Source organism: Chroicocephalus ridibundus, unplaced genomic scaffold (assembly GCF_963924245.1).
Source record: "Chroicocephalus ridibundus unplaced genomic scaffold, bChrRid1.1 SCAFFOLD_26, whole genome shotgun sequence".
NCBI lineage: Eukaryota > Metazoa > Chordata > Aves > Charadriiformes > Laridae > Chroicocephalus > Chroicocephalus ridibundus.
Window position 1 is genome coordinate 1404838 of NW_026961775.1, and position 5784 is coordinate 1410621.

Genomic DNA, 5784 nt, shown 5'->3' on the forward strand with positions numbered 1-5784 from the left:
AGGAGCCCATCTGACTTTGCGCCAAAAGACAAGGCAAAGCTGCGCCGCGGTCTGAGCGGAGTCAGCTCAGGAGTTGGTCCAAGATGCCCCACATGCCGTGTGCAGTGAGCCGCAGGAACTGAGCGCGTGTGCCCCGGGAACCGAGTGGAGGCGTCCCCAAAAGTGGAGCTTCGCTGGCCTCAGAATGTGAGCTGAGCTGCCACCAGGAGCCAAGTTGAGTTGGCACAAGGAGCCAAGTTGAGGCGGTTCAAACAGGGGAGGTGCGGGGACAGAAGGAGGCATGTTGAGTTGGTGCAGGGAGCTGAGTTGAGTGTGCCGTACGATCGATGCAGAGCCAGGCCAGGAGACTTCTGGAGGTATCCCAGGAGGCGGGCTGAGGTGTTCCCAGTAGTCGAGTCGAACACAGCCTGAACGCCGAGCTGCGCTGGATACAAACATTCAGAGGAGTCCGTCACAAGAGCCAAGCTGATGCGGCCCCAGGTGCAGAGCAGCGGTGGACCAAGGAGGCGAGCTCAGACCGCATGAGGAACCAGGCTGAGATAGCGCAAGGAGCAGAGCTGGCCCTAGGAACCCTGCGGAGCCAGCGTTGGAGCCTCCACCCGGCATGCCAGGAGCTGCGATGTGCCGGCCAAGGAGTTGGGCAGAGCTGGCCACAGGAGCCCATCTGACTTTGCGCCAAAAGACAAGGCAAGGCTACGACGAGGTCCGAACGGAGTCAGCTCAGGAGTTGGTCCAAGATTCCCCACAGGCTGGGTGCAGCAAGCGGCAGGAGCCGAGAGCGTGTGTCCCAGGAACCGAGTGGAGGCATCCCCAAAAGTGGAGCTTCACTGGCCGCAGAATCTGAGCTGAGCTGCCACCTGGAGTCAAGGTGGGTTGGCCCAAGGAGCCAAGCTGAGGCGGTTCAAACAGGGGAGGTGCGGGGACAGAAGGAGGCATGTTGAGTTGGTGCAGGGAGCTTAGTAGAGTTTGCCGTAGGATCGATGCAGAGCCAGGCCAGGAGACTTCTGGAGGTGTCCCAGGAGGCAAGTCGAACACAGCCCGAATGCCGAGCTGCGCTGGATACAAACATTCAGAGGAGTCCGTCACAAGAGCCAAGCTGATGCGGCCCCAGGTGCAGAGCAGCGGTGGACCAAGGAGGTGAGCTCAGATTGTACGAGGAACCAGGCTGAGATAGCGCAAGGAGCAGAGCTGGCCCTAGGAACCCTGCGGAGCCAGCGTTGGAGCCTCCACCCGGCATCCCAGAGGCTGCGATGTGCCGGCCAAGGAGTTGGGCAGAGCTGGCCACAGGAGCCCATCTGACTTTGCGCCAAAAGACAAGGCAAAGCTGCGCCGCGGTCTGAGCGGAGTCAGCTCAGGAGTTGGTCCAAGATTCCCCACATGCCGTGTGCAGTGAGCCGCAGGAAATGAGCGCGTGTGCCCCGGGAACCGAGTGGAGGCGTCCCCAAAAGTGGAGCTTCGCTGGCCTCAGAATGTGAGCTGAGCTGCCACCAGGAGCCAAGTTGAGTTGGCCCAAGGAGCCAAGTTGAGGCGGTTCAAACAGGGGAGGTGCGGGGACAGAAGGAGGCATGTTGAGTTGGTGCAGGGAGCTGAGTTGAGTGTGCCGTAGGATCGATGCAGAGCCAGGCCAGGAGACTTCTGGAGGTGTCCCAGGAGGCAAGTCGAACACAGCCCGAATGCCGAGCTGCGCTGGATACAAACATTCAGAGGAGTCCGTCACAAGAGCCAAGCTGATGCGGCCCCAGGTGCAGAGCAGCGGTGGACCAAGGAGGCGAGCTCAGATTGTACGAGGAACCAGGCTGAGATAGCGCAAGGAGCAGAGCTGGCCCTAGGAACCCTGCGGAGCCAGCGTTGGAGCCTCCACCCGGCATCCCAGGAGCTGCGATGAACCGGCCAAGGAGTTGGGCAGAGCTGGCCACAGGAGCCCGTCTGACTTTGCGCCAAAAGACAAGGCAAAGCTGCGCCGAGGTCTGAGCGGAGTCAGCCCAGGTGTTGGTCCAAGATGCCCCACATGCCGTGTGCAGGGAGCCGCAGGAACTGAGCGCGTGTGCCCCAGGAACCGAGTGGAGGCGTCCCCAAAAGTGGAGCTTCGCTGGCCTCAGAATGTGAGCTGAGCTGCCACCAGGAGCCAAGTTGAGTTGGCCAAGGAGCCAAGTTGAGGCGGTTCAAACAGGGGAGGTGCGGGGACAGAAGGAGGCATGTTGAGTTGGTGCAGGGAGCTGAGTTGAGTGTGCCCTAGCATCCATGCGGAGCCAGGCCAGGAGACTTCTGGAGGTGTCCCAGGAGGCAAGTCGAACACAGCCCGAATGCCGAGCTGCGCTGGATACAAACATTCAGAGGAGTCCGTCACAAGAGCCAAGCTGATGCAGCCCCAGGTGCAGAGCAGCGGTGGACCAAGGAGGCGAGCTGGGACCGAATGAGGAACCAGGCTGAGATAGCGCAAGGAGCGGAGCTGGCCCTAGGAACCCTGCGGAGCCAGCGTTGGAGCCTCCACCCGGCATCCCAGAGGCTGCGATGTGCCGGCCAAGGAGTTGGGCAGAGCTGGCCACAGGAGCCCATCTGACTTTGCGCCAAAAGACAAGGCAAAGCTGCGCCGCGGTCTGAGCGGAGTCAGCTCAGGAGTTGGTCCAAGATGCCCCACATGCCGTGTGCAGTGAGCCGCAGGAACTGAGCGCGTGTGCCCCGGGAACCGAGTGGAGGCGTCCCCAAAAGTGGAGCTTCGCTGGCCTCAGAATGTGAGCTGAGCTGCCACCAGGAGCCAAGTTGAGTTGGCACAAGGAGCCAAGTTGAGGCGGTTCAAACAGGGGAGGTGCGGGGACAGAAGGAGGCATGTTGAGTTGGTGCAGGGAGCTGAGTTGAGTGTGCCGTACGATCGATGCAGAGCCAGGCCAGGAGACTTCTGGAGGTATCCCAGGAGGCGGGCTGAGGTGTTCCCAGTAGCCGAGTCGAACACAGCCCGAATGCCGAGCTGCGCTGGATACAAACATTCAGAGGAGTCCGTCACAAGAGCCAAGCTGATGCGGCCCCAGGTGCAGAGCAGCGGTGGACCAAGGAGGCGAGCTCAGATTGTACGAGGAACCAGGCTGAGAGAGCGCAAGGAGCGGAGCTGGCCCTAGGAACCCTGCGGAGCCAGCGTTGGAGCCTCCACCCGGCATCCCAGGAGCTGCGATGAACCGGCCAAGGAGTTGGGCAGAGCTGGCCACAGGAGCCCGTCTGACTTTGCGCCAAAAGACAAGGCAAAGCTGCGCCGAGGTCTGAGCGGAGTCAGCCCAGGTGTTGGTCCAAGATGCCCCACATGCCGTGTGCAGTGAGCCCCAGGAGCCGAGCGCGTGTGTCCAAGAAACAGTGGAGGCGTCCCAAAAAGTCGAGCTTCGCTGGCCGCAGAATCTGAGCTGAGCTGCCACCTGGAGTCAAGGTGGGTTGGCCCAAGGAGCCAAGTTGAGGCGGTTGAAACACGGGAGGTGCGGGGACAGAAGGAGGCATGTTGAGTTGGTGCAGGGAGCTGAGTTGAGTGTGCCGTAGGATCGATGCAGAGCCAGGCCAGGAGACTTCTGGAGGTGTCCCAGGAGGCAAGTCGAACACAGCCCGAATGCCGAGCTGCGCTGGATACAAACATTCAGAGGAGTCCGTCACAAGAGCCAAGCTGATGCAGCCCCAGGTGCAGAGCAGCGGTGGACCAAGGAGGCGAGCTGGGACCGAATGAGGAACCAGGCTGAGATAGCGCAAGGAGCGGAGCTGGCCCTAGGAACCCTGCGGAGCCAGCGTTGGAGCCTCCACCCGGCATCCCAGAGGCTGCGATGTGCCGGCCAAGGAGTTGGGCAGAGCTGGCCACAGGAGCCCATCTGACTTTGCGCCAAAAGACAAGGCAAAGCTGCGCCGCGGTCTGAGCGGAGTCAGCTCAGGAGTTGGTCCAAGATGCCCCACATGCCGTGTGCAGTGAGCCGCAGGAACTGAGCGCGTGTGCCCCGGGAACCGAGTGGAGGCGTCCCCAAAAGTGGAGCTTCGCTGGCCTCAGAATGTGAGCTGAGCTGCCACCAGGAGCCAAGTTGAGTTGGCCCAAGGAGCCAAGTTGAGGCGGTTCAAACAGGGGAGGTGCGGGGACAGAAGGAGGCATGTTGAGTTGGTGCAGGGAGCTGAGTTGAGTGTGCCGTACGATCGATGCAGAGCCAGGCCAGGAGACTTCTGGAGGTATCCCAGGAGGCGGGCTGAGGTGTTCCCAGTAGCCGAGTCGAACACAGCCTGAACGCCGAGCTGCGCTGGATACAAACATTCAGAGGAGTCCGTCACAAGAGCCAAGCTGATGCGGCCCCAGGTGCAGAGCAGCGGTGGACCAAGGAGGCGAGCTCAGACCGCATGAGGAACCAGGCTGAGATAGCGCAAGGAGCAGAGCTGGCCCTAGGAACCCTGCGGAGCCAGCGTTGGAGCCTCCACCCGGCATCCCAGGAGCTGCGATGTGCCGGCCAAGGAGTTGGGCAGAGCTGGCCACAGGAGCCCATCTGACTTTGCGCCAAAAGACAAGGCAAGGCTACGCCGAGTTCCGAACGGAGTCAGCTCAGGAGTTGGTCCAAGATGCCCCACAGGCTGGGTGCAGCAAGCCGCAGGAGCCGAGGGCGTGTGTCCCAGGAACCGAGTGGAGGCATCCCCAAAAGTGGAGCTTCACTGGCCGCAGAATCTGAGCTGAGCTGCCACCTGGAGTCAAGGTGGGTTGGCCCAAGGAGCCAAGCTGAGGCGGTTCAAACAGGGGAGGTGCGGGGACAGAAGGAGGCATGTTGAGTTGGTGCAGGGAGCTGAGTTGAGTGTGCCGTAGGATCGATGCAGAGCCAGGCCAGGAGACTTCTGGAGGTGTCCCAGGAGGCAAGTCGAACACAGCCCGAATGCCGAGCTGCGCTGGATACAAACATTCAGAGGAGTCCGTCACAAGAGCCAAGCTGATGCGGCCCCAGGTGCAGAGCAGCGGTGGACCAAGGAGGCGAGCTCAGATTGTACGAGGAACCAGGCTGAGAGAGCGCAAGGAGCGGAGCTGGCCCTAGGAACCCTGCGGAGCCAGCGTTGGAGCCTCCACCCGGCATCCCAGGAGCTGCGATGAACCGGCCAAGGAGTTGGGCAGAGCTGGCCACAGGAGCCCGTCTGACTTTGCGCCAAAAGACAAGGCAAAGCTGCGCCGAGGTCTGAGCGGAGTCAGCCCAGGAGTTGGTCCAAGATTCCCCACATGCCGTGTGCAGTGATCCCCAGGAGCCGAGCGCATGTGTCCCTGGAACCGAGTGGAGGCGTCCCCAAAAGTGGAGCTTCGCTGGCCTCAGAATGCGAGCTGAGCTGCCACCAGGAGTGGACGTGACTTGGTGCAAGCAGTCAAACCGAGGCGGTTCAAAGAAGGCTGCGCTGAGGTCCCAGCAGAGTCAGCTCAGGAGTTGGTCCAAGATGCCCCACATGCTGGGAGTAGCGAGCCCCAGGAGCCGAGCGCGTGTGTCCAAGAAACAGTGGAGGCATCCCAAAAAGTCGAGCTTCGCTGGCCGCAGAATCTGAGCTGAGCTGCCACCTGGAGTCAAGGTGGGTTGGCCCAAGGAGCCAAGTTGAGGCGGTTGAAACACGGGAGGTGCGGGGACAGAAGGAGGCATGTTGAGTTGGTGCAGGGAGCTGAGTTGAGTGTGCCGTAGGATCGATGCAGAGCCAGGCCAGGAGACTTCTGGAGGTGTCCCAGGAGGCAAGTCGAACACAGCCCGAATGCCGAGCTGCGCTGGATACAAACATTCAGAGGAGTCCGTCACAAGAGCCAAGCTGATGCGGCCC